Here is a 14,720-nt window from a genome sequence, read left to right as displayed (position 1 = left end):
TAGAAATTAATAGTTTGTGGCGCAGTTAGAAATTGTATTAAGGTGTGATGGGGAGCACTGGGCTGTCTGGGTGTGAAGTAGTATAGGTTTATAGTGTAAGGTTTTGGCCACCTTAAGACAAAGATAAACAATGTTACCTTGCCAATCGGAGTGCCTTTGTAAATTGTAAACTATGTAGATGTGTATAAAAACTGCCATCTTCTCTCAAATAAGCAGAGAACGTTGCATTAATAATATTGGTTGGATGTGCATTCTGTCCGGCCAGCTTTCCTGTTTTATGACGTTCCTGGCTTTTATCAAGGACCCACTGTGTTACTCAGAATGAAATCAGCCCATGGTGAGATGCTCCACCCAGGGGAGAAGAGCTAAACATTCCCACCTAGATTTAACCTGGGATTTCTAGACAGAGAGGCAGCCTTCCCACAGGTTTCCAAGAGGACACAGCTGGGGTTTTCCACTGGACCAACTACACCTTTTCTACAGGACCACTGCTCCAACAGAAACCAGCTTTGGCTGCCCTCTGGCAGAGAAGCCCTTTTGGGGCACAGGTTTCTGGGGCAGGAGACGGGCACCGGTGCTGCCAGGACTCGGGGGAACTCTGCTTGGGCGGGGACTGTGCCTCACCTGCTGCTGTCAGCGCTGCCCGGGCCCCAGGGCTCAGAGCAGCATTCCTGCCCTGGCCCACACGTTCCTGGTCTGTGTCCCACGGCCGTGCTCAGGATGGCCACCATGTGGGACGTGTCCCGAGGAGGCCGTGCCAGCTTCTGTGGAGGCCCCGTGCCCTTCCCGCCGCGGCTGCGTCGGCAGCTGCGGGGGCTCCTGCTGCTCTGAGCCCGCAGAGCAGGGCAGCGTTTGCTGATGGGCTGAGCCCTTCCTAAAGATCCTGTTGGGCTGTCTGACACACCTGGGGCAAGGCATTCCTTCCACCCTGGGCCACTCTGGGGGGCTGGGGCTGGCCCCAGGGCAGGTGGCAGTGCGTGCAAGGGCCCTTTGTGACACGGTGCAGCATGGTCACCATGGAATGGAACGGGACAGGGGATCCAAGGGCCCTTGGTGACACGGTGCAGCATGGTCACCGTGGAATGGAATGGGACAGGGGATCCAAGGGCCCTTTGTGACACGCTGTGGCATAGGTGTTGGCAGTGACATGGCCACGCCACAGTGCTCGGTGCACGCGACAGGACAGGACAGGACAGAGAGGTGCTGTGAAGAGCTCTCGCACAGCCACTCGTTCCTTGATGACTCTGAGGCTTTCCCGAGGTGTTACTCCTGCAGGTGACCTCGTGGCCAGACCAGAGCACTTGGTGACCCCTGGCCTTCCCGAGGCATCTCTTCTGCAGCTGACCCTCGAGGACAGACTGTGGCATTTGCTTAGCACTGTCCTTGACAGGAGTCTCCTGTCCTTGTGGCTGGAGCCCCAAGAGCAGAGTGCAGGACTTGCTGTCCTGTAGCCTTGCCAAGTCTTCACTCTTGCAGGTGCCCTCAAGGCACGACTGCATCACTTGCTGACTCGGACCTTTTCCTTTTCACCTTCTGCAAGCAGCCATGAATCCAGGCTGTGACGTAGATCACAGACCTGCGAGCGTGCCCAAGCTGGCCTGGGGGAAGGAGGAGAAAAAAGGCCCTGGAGCTGCCCCAGCACAGCAGCCTGAAGAGGTGGAGCAGTTCCAGCCACGGCAGAAGGGTGAGTGGCAGAGCTGGGCCACAGGGCCGGTGCCTTCAGCCAGCTTGTCCCCATCCCATCCCATCCCATCCCATCCCATCCCATCCCATCCCATCCCATCCCATCCCATCCCATCCCCTGGGGCCATGCCCATGGACAGGATGGAATAGGGGCTGGGCAGACACCCCACAGCCGTGCTCCGTGCCCTGGGCCGTCGCGGGGCTGTCCCTGCCTGGGCAGCGCAGGGCTGGGCTGTGTTCTCCGGCCTCTCCCGCAGCCCCTCAGCTCGGGCTGCGCTCGCTCTTTGCCAGGTGCAGCCGTGCAGCGCACATGAGAGCAGGAACGCACCCGTGGCCGCTTCCGCAGAACAGCGCAGGTACCTGCAGCCATCCCCACCTGGGCTGGGCCTGCTGGCACTGCTCAGCCCAGCACTGTGCTTGGAGCACTCCATGCAGCATCCCGGGCTTCTTGCCCTTCTGCTGCAGATGGTTTGCAAATTCATGAAGAGGATTCGGGAGGAAGAGAGCAGCGCCATGGGCACCGTGCTCAGAGTCTACTCTCCCATCTTCAAAACCAAGACCAGCGCTGCCCTGCTGGATATGCTTGTGGAGGAGGGTCCTTCCAGCCCAAAGCAAGTAAGCAGCCTGTGGCCTGGCTATTCTTCTCCCAGCAATTGCTTGGCCTCCCAAGCCACACCTGCTGCTCCCTGGGAGCCTTTGAGGCCATGTCAGTGTGGTGGCAAGGGAAGCACTTCTCTGGGGCAGCTGGGCACATTCCTTCCTCCGGCAGCTTTCCAAGTCTCCCCTTCCTTCTCCAGGTGCCCGCCATGGTGAGGTTCATCCACCAGTGGCTCGTGGCCAATGAGTTTCCTGAGTACAATCTGTACAGGCCCCTTCTGGATCTGACAGAGGCACAGCCCTCTGACGTGGTGATGGCTCTCCTGCGTGTGGCCCCATTGTGTGACAGGTACGGGGCCCACCTGCCCAGAGGGCTCAGGGCTCAGCAGCCCTTCCCCCTGTGCAGCCTGTGCCAGGTGTCTGACAAACAGAGAATTCCAGGGCCCTCTGGCTGCTCCCTTTGCCAGCCCTGGCCCCTGCCAGCCACCCAGCGTGCTGCCATGCTTCCCCCTGCCCCTCAGGGGCCAGTGCCCACAGGGCTGGGCTGCCTGCATGCTGCCAGTGAGGGGCAGTGGGCAGAGGCAGGGCTGGCAGAGCAGCTCAGCTCCCTGCTGCCACCCAGGCCACGCTGCTGTGTCCCAGACTCCTCTGAGACAGAGCTCTGACCCCACAGAGCTGCTCTGGCCATGTGGAAGAGCATCATGTGCTCGCTGAGGACTGCAGAGCCAGCCATGCTCGTGCTCCTTGATGTGCTGGGGAGCTGGCCAGAGCACAGCACGTGCACCTCCGATGGGGACCACGCGGCTGTCCTTGCCCTGGCTGTGAGTTTCTGCCTTTGCTGGCCCCAAGGCCACCTCTCCAGCAGCTCTCCATCCTCCCTCCCCCACGGCGTCTCCCTGCCTCAGGCGCTGGGCTGAAACCTGGCCTCGGGGCAGCTCCAGGGCCACCAGGCTCGGTGCTCCCCCTGCGTCTCCCCGGGCCTCTCCCTCCCGTGCTCGGGCCCTGCCACACGGACACCTCGGCACTGAGCGCTGTCTCGGGCTGCTCTGTCCTTTGCAGGCAACCGTGGTGATGTGGAAGCTCCTCCAGCTGCCCTGTGTGCCACATGTAGTCACCGTGCATTTCCCCGGCCTCTTTGTGCATCTGCTCTTCCAAGTGCTGTCAGCACTCTGGATGTGCCAGAGGAGGTCGATACCTTCTGGAAGGGATGTCAGCAGCAACACGGTCTTGCCACCAGCCCCAGCAGGTGCTCCATGCCAGTCCTCCTGTCCCTGCCATGTGCCCAGGGCAGGGCCAGTGCTCCCAGTGTAACCTCAGCTTTGCTCTGTGCACAGCTTTGCAGAGCAGACCCTCAAGGCCCTGCTCTGCCAACTTCACTATGAGGATGTGGTGGTGGCCATGGAAGACAAGCGTGGCTGGGACACACTGCTCTGTGCTGACACCCACCACTGTGCTGTGGGCGTGCTGGCCAGGTGAGACCCCCTGCTCCCCAGCTGTCCCCGGCATGTGTGCCCTGTGCCCGAGGTGCCCCACACAGTCCCCGTGGCCGTGGGCCAGAAGGCCTTGTCACCAAGGGACGGCCAAGGAGGCTGGAAAAGGCTGGGAGAGGAGCGTGCCCAAGAGCAGCAACCTCCCAGAGGGCTCAGCTGCCCCTTCCAGGGTGGTGGAGAAAGGCCAGAGCTCTGTGAGGCAGTCCTGGGAGAGGTTTGCCCCCGCTGGCTCAGGGCTTTGACTCGTGTTTCCTCCTGTCAGAGAAATGCACCGCGCATCCGAAGCCGCGTGTTCCGCGATTGCGTTCCACCTGCTCGGGCTGCTCAGCAAGGACACGCCATGCCGGGATTTGGCCGCCCTGGCATTCCTTGTGGAGGTGAGCCTGAAGGCCGGCGCTGCCTCGCTGAGCTGCCTCCCGGCTCTCTGCCCTCTCTTGGCCGCAGTGCCTGGGACGGAGCCCGCGCCCTGTGCTGCTGCCTGGGCCCGGCCCTGGGCGGTTCTGGGCTCCCGCCGGCCGCTCCCCCGTCACCGGCCTGTGCCTTTCAGATCCTGGAGCACCTGAACTTGAGTGAGTGCCGGGACAGCGTCCTGCAGTTCCTGTCCAAGCACCTGCAGGGCGAGTGCAGGGGGAGGCGTCGCTTGGCACTCCGAGGCCTCGTGGCGCTCGGCACCACCAGTGTCTCGGTGAGAAGAGCGCAGGGGCTGAAGCCGTGCTGCCAGCGTGGGGCTGGGGAAGGCAGTCCCTGGGGCTTGGCTGGCCTTGGGGCACTGGGGCAGCTGCTGCCAGCTCTCCTGCCTCCTGCTGCAGCTGCCCCAGGGCTTTGGCACAGGCCTGTGGCCCCTGGGCCCTGTGGCAGCAGGATGGTGTTTCACACACTTGTGTTCCACAAGTAGATGGCCATAAGGATGTGGAGCCTGCATGAGAGGCTCGTGGAACTCCTGAAGGAAGATGACAGCACCATGCTCAGGATGACCACGGTTCTCCTCAGGGGTTTGTTCCTGTGCAATGGTGCCCCAGTAACCAGCACCCTTGCCCTGCAGCTGGCTGAGGCACTCCTGCCACTCTTTGACAACGTAAGGCTCTGCGCCTCCAGCCATGGCCAGCGGGTGCTGCCCGCACACTTTGTGCCCTGTGCACTCACAGGCTGTGCCCAGGTGGGCCTGAAGCAGCTGACGCTGAGGCCTTTCTTCCTCCCATCCATACAGGAGGACAGCGAGGTGCAGTTGTGCTCCATGTTTATCTTCAAGGAGATGCTGGATGTTTTTCCAGAAGAGGAAAAAAAGGTCCTCAAGGCACACGTGCGCTGGAGCCTGGTGCCACTCTTCTTCCACTGCCACGATGAGAACCAGCGAGTGGCAGAGGTGAGGACTTGGCAGCTGCCGCTGGCCCCTGGCAGGGGCTGGGCTGGCCCTGCCCTGGCGCCTCGCAGGCTGCAGCTCCTGCTGGCCTTGGCACAGGGACGGGGTCCTGCGCCCTGGGCTGTGGGGCCATCTCCGCGTCTCTGCTGCTCTCCAGGCTTCTCAGGAAACGCTGCTCTGTGCGGCCGAGTTCCTCAAGAGGAGGGATCTTGTACAGCTGGTGCAGAACCAGAAGCTGTGGCAGTTCCCTGAGTGCCTGGTAAGGAGGGCCGGGAAGCCGCAGCCCCAGCCTGGAGCAGCCCCTGAGCGCGGTGCTCGGTGTGCGGGCTGGCAGCTGTGCCCCTGCCCGCTGCTGCAGCCCGAGGCCGCGCGGGCTCTGCTCCAGCTCCTGCGGCCCCAGCCGGGTGCCCATGGAGCCCCGGCCCGGGGGGCTGCGGGGCCAACCCTTCCCTCCTGTCGCTCTCTCCAGCTGGCAGAGGACAGCAGCAGCGTGGCCGAGCACCTGCGCCGGGCCCTGCCCTACCTGCAGAGCCCACAGGAGCCCCTGCGAGAGGCGGCCGTCAGGTTCATGGGTGAGCCACGAGCCGGGCCAGGAGGGCGTGTGGGCACAGGGCTGGCGGCGCCGCTGGCAGGGAGCTGTGCCCTGGGCCTGACAGGCTCTGTGTTCCCAGGGACGGCCGGGCGGCACCTGAGGGGGAGGAAGGAAGAGCTCCAGCTCCTCTCTGAGGGTGAGCGAGGGCAGCGGGCTGCCAGCGGGGGCTGCCGGGGGAGCTGCGAGCCCTGCCCCGGCTGCGGAGGGCTCTGCTCCCTGTGCGGACCAGGGCCGGCGTGGGCAGAGCACACAGAGCTTTCAGGGCACCTGGGGGATTCGTGGCCAGCAGCTTTGGGCTGATCCGGCTGGTCCCTGCTCCCTCTGGCCATGGCCAGAGCCGGCTGGGATGGCCCTGGCACAGAGTCCCCTCGGGTCCCCTCAGATGTGGGAACTGACCATGGCTCTGTTCCTCTCTCTTTCAGCCCTTGAAGGCACAGCCAATGACATCAGTGACACCGTCGGAAGCCTGGCAGTTCAAACATCGTACATTCTCCAGGAAGCAGAGAGAGCTCCATATTCCATCTTCAATAACCTGTGTGATCGGCTCTGCAGGGCATGGGGGAGACGGCCTCGTCTGTCAGGGCTCAGCTGGCTGCGCTGCTGGAGCTCTGCACAGAGCTAATTCCAGAGGCTCTGTCTGCAGGGCCACCCAAGCCAGCAGGACTGTTTTATTTCTTTAACATTGTTCTTTTCTTCTTTTGTTTTTCTTTAGCATGTTAATATAGGATGTGTTATAATAGACAGACTCCCAGGATCTTTCTTTTGCTGCCCAGGCTCTGCAGGGCCTAGGGGAAGAGGGAGAAAAGGGTTCCTGGGCTCAGCAAGCTGCCCAGGCTTGCAGGGTTGCAGGGAAAATGGCCAGAAGCCCCTTGGCCTTTGGTGGTTCTGCTGAAGCCTTTGTGCTGCCCACAGAGCAGACGGGCAGGGGCTGGAGCTGTGGGGATCTCTTTGATAGCGGTGCCTGGAGACGGCCACAAGCCCTGTCCCAGGCAGGAAGCGCCATCCGTGTCCTCCTGCCCGTGTGTTGCTGGCTGGATTGCTGAGGGCTCCCAGGTGCCTCTTGCTGGGGCTCCTCTGGAGCTCCTGTGGGGCTGTGGCGCTGCTGCCGGGCAGGCTGGCCGGGCTGGGGAGACCCTGAGGGGACAGGGCCACAAAGGGATGAGGGGCTGCGGAAGCCCTGACAGGACAAGGCAGTGGGAAGGCATGAGGGGGACGTGTGAGGGAGTGGGTAATGTTTGCTCAGGGAGGAACGTGGGTTGGAGCCAAAGAGACCACTCACCCCGATGTTCGTGTGACAAACAGAGCACGTTTATTCTCAAGCCCTTCTTTCTAAAGGGCCTTTGAAAACCCAGTCTGGATGATTTCACTGGTCTGATCTCTGTGCCCCTTCAGATTCTGGCCTGGGGAATGCCTGCAGCCCTGGGAGAGATGTGATGGGCCCGGCCCCTGTCAGTCAAAGCAGGGCTGGTACATTCACCCCGTACAAGCCAGCCTGCACGGTGACACGGCAACAGAGTGCGAGGCACAGCTCCGGGGGCTCCCCGTGAACCTCAGCTCTGGGACCACTGTCTGCCCCAAGCTTCAGGGGCTGCAGTGGGAGCCCGGCTGGGCTCTGCCCTGGGGCCATCCTGCAGGGACAGCTGCAAACAGGGAGCATTCCCTGCCACAAAGAGCCAAGCCAGGGCTGCAGGGCAGCTGCTCCAGCCCCGACTGCACTGCTGAGTGCTGTGCTCTGGGGCTGGGGCTCCCTGCACAGGGGACTGCACTGGTGTGCCAGAGGAGACAGAGAAGCTGCAGCTTCAGCCTAACTGAGGTGGGTGCGTGGGCTGGAAAGAGTGGGGAGGCTCAAGGGGATTCACAGAGCTCATCCTGCTGCAAGGATGAGGAAAAGGGAGCGGGAACTCAGCAGTGAGGAGAGCTGGAGGCTGGAGAGCAGCTCTGAATGACACTAAAATCCCACCAGACCTCTTGAGACATTGCTGCTCCTCAGCCAGTGACAGGATGAGTCCCTAAGCCTGGGGCTTGGCCTTCCTCATGGCGAGGGGCACCAAGGAAGGGAACAGTGTGATGGAGACAGGAATGGGCTGGGAACTCACTGGGGGAAAAGAGGGAGCATTTGGGAAGTAAAAGGCAGGGAGAAGAGAGAACAGTTCAGAGAAGGGCTGAGCTACTGCTTGAGCAAGCTGCCAAAAGTCATTTGGGGTCATCCCAGATTGATTTCATTTCAGAAGTTATTGAACAAGTTTATTTTTTGGGTGGCTGCATGTTTTCTTGAGCTGTATTGCTAAAATGCTCAAGCCAGTCTGTGCTGCAGGTCACCCCATTTCTCCTTTGGCTGATTGCGGCCCGGTGCTGAGCTCCAGCAGGGCCCTGGCAGAGCCCAGAACAGCCTCAGCACCCACAGAGCCCGGCTGCAAGGAGAGAAACCAGAAAGCCCCGTCAGCTGAAGGCTCCTGTCCCCTTGTCCCAGCCGCCCGCGGTGCCCAGGCCATGCTGGCCGTGCCAGAGCTGTGCCCAGAGCTGCCCATCACTGCTGCCTTTGGGAGCAGAGCAGGAGGGCAGGACATGTGCCCAGCCTGCAGCCAGCCACGGCACCTCCAGCCCTCAGCAGCTGCCCAGAGCAGGACGCTCCTGTGCTCGCTGCCATCTCCCCAGAGCTCTGATCCCACCATCCCCAGCAGACAGGACCCACCTCACGCCATCCCCCGCTGGAAGAAAAGCTGCTCCCAAACGATGCCCTCAGCCTTCTCCAAGGACACGGCCCATCCACGCCACAGCTGCTCCCAAGCACGTCCTGATCCAGACTGGGCCCCACCTGGAACACTTCCTCTAGAAAAACAAATATCAAATTATGGAAAATAGGTTACAGACAAAAAGGGGAACAAGAAAAAAGGTCAAAGATCTTATCTCTGTCAGGGGCCTAAGGAAGGCCCAACCCCTGCATGCCAAGGAAAAACCCACCATGGGTGAGGGAATCCCAGGCTTTCTCCCTTCCCCTGCACGGCCCCCATGGTGATCCGAAAGCAAACGAGGGCAGTAGAGCAGCCCAAGCCCTCCTTTGCCTGCAAAGGAAATCAGCCCCTGCACAGGGTCTGGAGTCCCATCTCTGCTCCCACCATGGGGGTTTGTTTGTGTCGGGCTGGCTGCCCCAGCCCAGCCCCAGCCTGGGGCACGGTGGGTGCTGGGGGCTGTTGGCAGGGCCAGGAGCCCACTCCCATTTCGTACCCACCCCAGCCCATGCCCTCAGCCCTGCCAGAAGCAGCCTGGCAGCCGACTGAAGGATCATCTGCATCTGCCCCAGCAAAGGGGGAACCTTTGGTTCCCAGCCAGGCTGTGCAATGCCCAAATCTGGGAGCATCCCCCTGCGTGTGGACTCATCTGCAAACTCCCTGTGGAACCTGGCTTTGGAGGAGGTGTCAGAATCAAAGTCCATCATCTTCAGCCTGCCGGTGGTCAGGTGGAGCAAGAGGTTGTCATCCTTGATGTCTTCACTGTCCCCAGCAGGAGCAGCCCCACCTGGTACAGCTTCTCCAGGGGCTTTTTCTCCTTCCCTGGGCCAGACCAGGCTGTCATGGCTCTGCCCAGGGCCACAGCCATCCATGAACCATGGCAAGCAAAACCAGGGGGATGGTGGCCCCCAGTGCTTGCCACACCAGGTCTCCAGCTCAGCTCCAGCCCAAGAGCTGCGTGTTCCCTTCTGCTGACCCCTGCTCAGAGCTACAGGCAGAACAAAACCTGTCTGGTTGGCTTTGCCACTGAGTGCCAAGAGATGTGTGGAGCTGTTACCTGGCAGGCTCCTGGATCCAACTGTGCACATGGATCTCTCCCACCTTCTAGGGCAGAGGAACACCCTGCACCCAAGGATCACGGAAAATCTCTTCTAAGGATGGCCTGTTCAAGGGCTGCATGGACAAACCCCTCTTAATGACATCCTGGCACTCTGGGGAGAGAAACCAGAAATCACCAGTCATTTGGAGAAATTGCCCCCCAACTCCCAGGCCATGCTGGGTGTGCCCAGAGCTGGGCCTAAACTTCCCCATGGATTCTCTCTTTGGAGGAGAGCAGGAGAGCAGGACATGTGCCACCTCCTCAGCAGCTGCCAGAGCAGGACGCCCATGAGCTGCTGCTGTCTCCCAGCCCTGGCTTTGCCCCTCTGCCCAGAGATGAGGATCCACCTTGAGAGAGCCATCCTGGGAACAAGATCTGCCCCCAGATATCTCCTGGCCCCTCCTGAACGGGAGCTTCCCCATGACCAGGTGGTGCAGCAGAAGGTCCAGGGAGAAGATCGTCACTGCTTCGCCGTGGTAGCGTTGCTGGTGGATCCACTCTGGTGGGCTGTAGGACAGGGTTCCTGTGGAACACAGACACAGTTCATCAGGGGGATGCTGCAGCCTCCAGCACCTGGAGGAGCAGCCCCCACGCCTCCTCCTCCGGCAGGAACCCCCGCTCCGCCAGGAAACCCGACAGGTCCTGGCACCGCTCCGGATGCTCCAGCACCAGCACAAAGCTGTCGGGGAGCTGAAGCCACTCCAGGAGCTGAATGACACCAGCACAGCCAGAGGAGACCTTGTCCAGCAGCGCGATCTCCAGGGCTGTGCTGGTGCCGTGGGGCTGCGGGAGGAGCACGATGCCGTCAGTGGGGCTGATGCCGTGTCGGGGGTCGGGAACCCCTCGGCCAGCCCGGGATGCTCTGCGCCCTGCGCTGGCCCCACGCCCGCTCTCCCTCCAGGCGTCCTGGCAGCTCCCACCCTGCCGGGCCCCGGCTCAGCCCCGCCCGGCACGGCCCGGCTTCTGCCGCTGGCCCCGCTCATCACCAGCTCGCCCCGGCGCCGGACGCGGTTCCCTGGCACCCTTTTGATGGCCACCTGCGAGCCGAGGGCAGCAGCGGGCTGAGCTCGCCGCCTGCCCCGCACAGCCCCATCCTTCTCCTCCTTCTCCTTCTCTCCCTCCTCCTCCTCCTTCCCCTCCTCCGTGCCCGCCGCCGGCCCCGCCGCTCCCCGGGCGCCGTCCGAGAGCCGCGTGGCCGCGCAGCCGCCGCCGCAGCCGCCGCTGCCCAGCAGCGAACCCGCCGGGGCCGCTCCTGCCGGGCCTCCTGCGCCTTCCCTGCGGGCGGGACGCGGCTGTCAGCGCTCGGCCCGGGCCAGGAGCGGCCCCGAGCGCCGCCCGAGCGCCCCGGGCCGGCCATGCCCCGGCGTTCTCCCCCGGCATCCCAGATTCGCCATGAAATGGGAACCCTGAGCTTGTGGAAGTGCCTGAAGGATGCCCTGTTCCTCTGCAGGGACACTCGGGCTGAGACAGGAGCCGGAGCCCTCTCTGGGGAAGCCTCCTCCGAGCTGGAATTTGTGCCGTGCTGGGAGAGGAGGAGGAGGGGAGAAGGCTGGCGCTGTGTGGCAGGAGCAGGAGGTTTGGGCCGCAGGACATTCCGTCTGCGCCGCTGCCCCGCAATGTGCAGGAATGCTGTGGGGAAGGCTGGGGGACACTGGAGCGGGATATGGATGGCACTGGGGGGACTGGGAGGGCCTGGAATGAACTCAGGTGTATTGGGAGGGACTGGGCTGTGCTGGGAGGGACTGGAGGGGCTCTGGGGCTGTACTGGGCTGTACTGGGGATGAACTGGGCTGTACTGGGAGGGACTGGAGGGGCACAGGGTATGTACTTGTTATAAGTTGAGGCAAATAATTTGATTCAGCCTTTTAAGATCAATTAATAATTTTATTAATTACAGCAAGCGATAGCAAGCAAAACAGGGCTGGGTTCAGCTGGGAGCCTGGCTCCGCCAAAAGCTGACAACCTTTCCTTCTCTTCAGTCCCTTTTTATCTTGCATGAGTGGGGGTGGTGAGTCTCGTTCCACCGTGGTTATCAGTCCCAAAAACAATGGATTTCACAAGTGGGGTGGTGTGTCTTCTTCCACTTCGGTTTATCAGTTTTCAGCAACAATGTGTTTCCACTGCGGTTATCAGTTCCAGCCAGTCCTGCAAAATCTTTCACAATCTTTGTTTGTGGTTACCAGTCAAGCCTGCAAATTCCATGTCCCGACTTCCCCCCCTTTTATCCTAATTTCATACTTTTGATGAACAAACAAGTCAATGCAGTTTCTCACAGTCCCCCATTTCATTTTTTTATCATTTTGTTCATCAAATCGTTTTATTTCTTGGTGGGCTAGAATCAAAGTCTCTTCTACTTCAGGTTCTCTAGGGAGAGTTTCATATTTGGCTTTGATTAGCATCAGGTGTGCTGCTTTTAATCTTCTTTTTACTATTTCAATTGCCTTGTTGAATATACATGGGCCAAATGTTAATTTTAACACTAATAATATTAAAGGACCCGCAATTGTAGATAGCAAGGTAGTTAACTAAGGGGAGTGATTAAACTAGGTCTCATCCCAGCTCTGCTGGGCCTCCCTTTCCCTTTTCCTTTTCTCAAGTCCTGCTTCCAGTTTTGTCATAGTGTCTTGTACCACCCCAGTGTGATCTGCATACACACAACATTCTTCCCGGAGAGCCGCACACAGTCCTCCCTGTTGTAAGAATAGAAGATCTAGTCCTCTTCTATTCTGCAGAACTACTTCCGATAAGGACCTTACTGACTTTTCCAATGCTGATATTGATTGTTCTATACGTTCTAAATCTTCGTCTACAGCAATCCTCAGGGAATTAAACTCCTTTGTTTGTTTTACTAGGGAGGCTACTCCTGTACCGATACCTGCTCCCCCTGTAAGCATTAAAACTGCCACTGTAAGTGCGGTCAAAGGCTCTCATTTTTGTATGTGGTGTTCTGGGATGTTTTGTACATTATACATATATTCGTTGGGGTGATAGATAATTTTGGGAATCAGCCACCTGTATACAATAGTTAGAGGTTTCGTTAAATATTTCTAAGGAAATACAGGGGGTGAATCCTCCTTTTGAGCAGATCCACTTGGTGTTTTTAGTGGGAACTAGCCATTTAGCTGGAGTATTTTCCCGCTTAGCTTTAGTAACAGTCTCACATAAATATTCTAGGTGTGTGGGTACTCTGCCAATACATCGTCCCCTCCCTGTTATTGAAGCCAAAGTCATTCCTTTACCCTGGGAATCTTTCCAATTACATTGCGGGGGATTGCTACCATTAAGACGTCTCGCTTTTTCAGATATCCCTACAGCTTCGTAAAACGGAGGCCTAACATCAAAGCAGAACCAACAGTGTTCTGTTAATTCTGGCTGAGTAGCATTTAAGACTTTATATACTCCCTCCATTAATTTCCAGAGAGTGTTAAACTGGGAATCCCCACTTGGTGGTGTTGTAGGAGTTGTAGTTTGGTTATCTGTTATCAGGTTCCTAGCTGTTAAATCCCCAACTATTACAGGATTAGGGCCCACTGCCTGTGTGTCTGCTGGTACAGGCCCTTTCTTTATGGTAAATACGCTCCCTCTGTCTTTTCCAGGTTCCCAATACTGAAAGCCCCATGATCTTCCCACCATCCATCCTGGGTCTATGGGCTCAGTTATGTTTAAATGTACAAATTGGCAATTCCCTTTCCACCCGCCCAAGAAGGCGCCACTAGAATCCTTTTGTGGAGGGGTACACCCATAGGGTCTCCATGATACTTTAAGAAATTTATCTCCTGCTGCTTGCCAGTCTGAGGCTATTGTTTCACACCCCCAGTACCCACAGAAATATTCTCCAGGGTAATTGCAATACCCCTTTCCTGGGTTCGATGCTGGACACATGTAAAATCCTGCGGTATTAAAATAGGGCTCTACAGGGGCTAGTTCACATAACTGTGGGGTGAAACTAGGGGGTTTGGATGTTATCTGACTCCGAATTACCCTGCCATCTATTCCGGTTAGCGTCCACTTAAAGGGCTGGTGCAGGACCGGGGAACTCTCCCCCTTATGTATGATATAAAGCATTAAAATACTTATAATTTGCCAATAAGGGTGGGGTCCTGACTTTGTTTTTGTGGCATGATATTCTGTTTTCCCTTTTTGGGTTTGTTGCCTTTCTGGTGTTTCAGAGGAAATTAGACCGGTCGTCTGGGGGAACCTAGTACTCAGTTGGCAATAGTTGGAGCATTTCAGCATTATTCCATTGCGGGGGGACCTGGCTTTTTCCCCTCTGCCTTGCTCGCCGACCCGGTTGCTTCGAGCCGCGAGGTAAATTATCTTCTCGGCAGCAGCGGTACTCGCCTGGGCATCCCTTCCCCTGCTCCTGCCTAACCTTGTACTGTTCCCTATTTTTATCTTTGACCCGGGGTGGGTGGCACGGGACCCCCTTTAGTTCCCTCTGACAACACCTTTTTAGAATTTGGGCAACAAATGGAGTGGGTTTGTTAATATGGAAACAAAAGTTTCCTGATGCACTCTTTTGGTGTATATATATATATATATATATATATACATATATATATATATATATATTTTTTTTTTTTTACCAGTCCTCAAACTCCAAACAAATCTACTGATTTTTCAATTTTCTTGATTTTACCACAATTTCTGTTCAGACCCCAGTTGGTGGCTTCCCCCCATGGCAATGGACCTGCCACCGTTCTTGGCAAATTTTACATGTAAAGCACTTAAAAGGACAACAATCACAATTTACCTTATTACAAATTATTAAATAATCGTTAAAATAATTACTAACACATACAAAAGGATAATAATTATAATTTACCTTATTATAAACTACTAAATAATTACTAATAAGTAGGTAATTATATCCCTTTTTGTTCTCTTTTGCGATCGACTTAAATGATGTACACAGAGTTCATAGATTTTTCTTAATGGTAACCTTCAAATTCCCAGGCTGGCTGTCTACCTTCCACTGGTCATCCGTGGTGGCCGAACTTTTAACTCGACTGGCATGCGTCCACTCTTTTTCGGCCATCCGTATTGCAGTTTTTGTAGTCTTCTTTTCTTCTCAAATTTTACCAAAAGTATGAACTACTTTATGGGCATACTTAGAATTAATAAAAATAGTCCCACTTTTTCCTTTCAATAAATTTAGAGCTTTAAGCAC

General features: G+C 57.6%; 1 protein-coding gene across 1 annotated transcript in view; it reads right to left on the bottom strand.

Moving 5' to 3' along the window:
• Window positions 1-14,720, bottom strand: part of LOC144248810 (uncharacterized) — a 288,957-nt gene that overhangs the window by 55,045 nt on the left and 219,192 nt on the right. The window lies entirely within an intron of this gene.

This window comes from Lonchura striata, chromosome 35 (genome assembly GCF_050655825.1).
Source record: "Lonchura striata isolate lonStrDom1 chromosome 35, ASM5065582v1, whole genome shotgun sequence".
Taxonomy (NCBI): Eukaryota; Metazoa; Chordata; class Aves; order Passeriformes; family Estrildidae; genus Lonchura; species Lonchura striata.
Note: the sequence above shows the minus strand (reverse complement) of the source record. Positions and strands in the feature narration are given on the sequence as shown.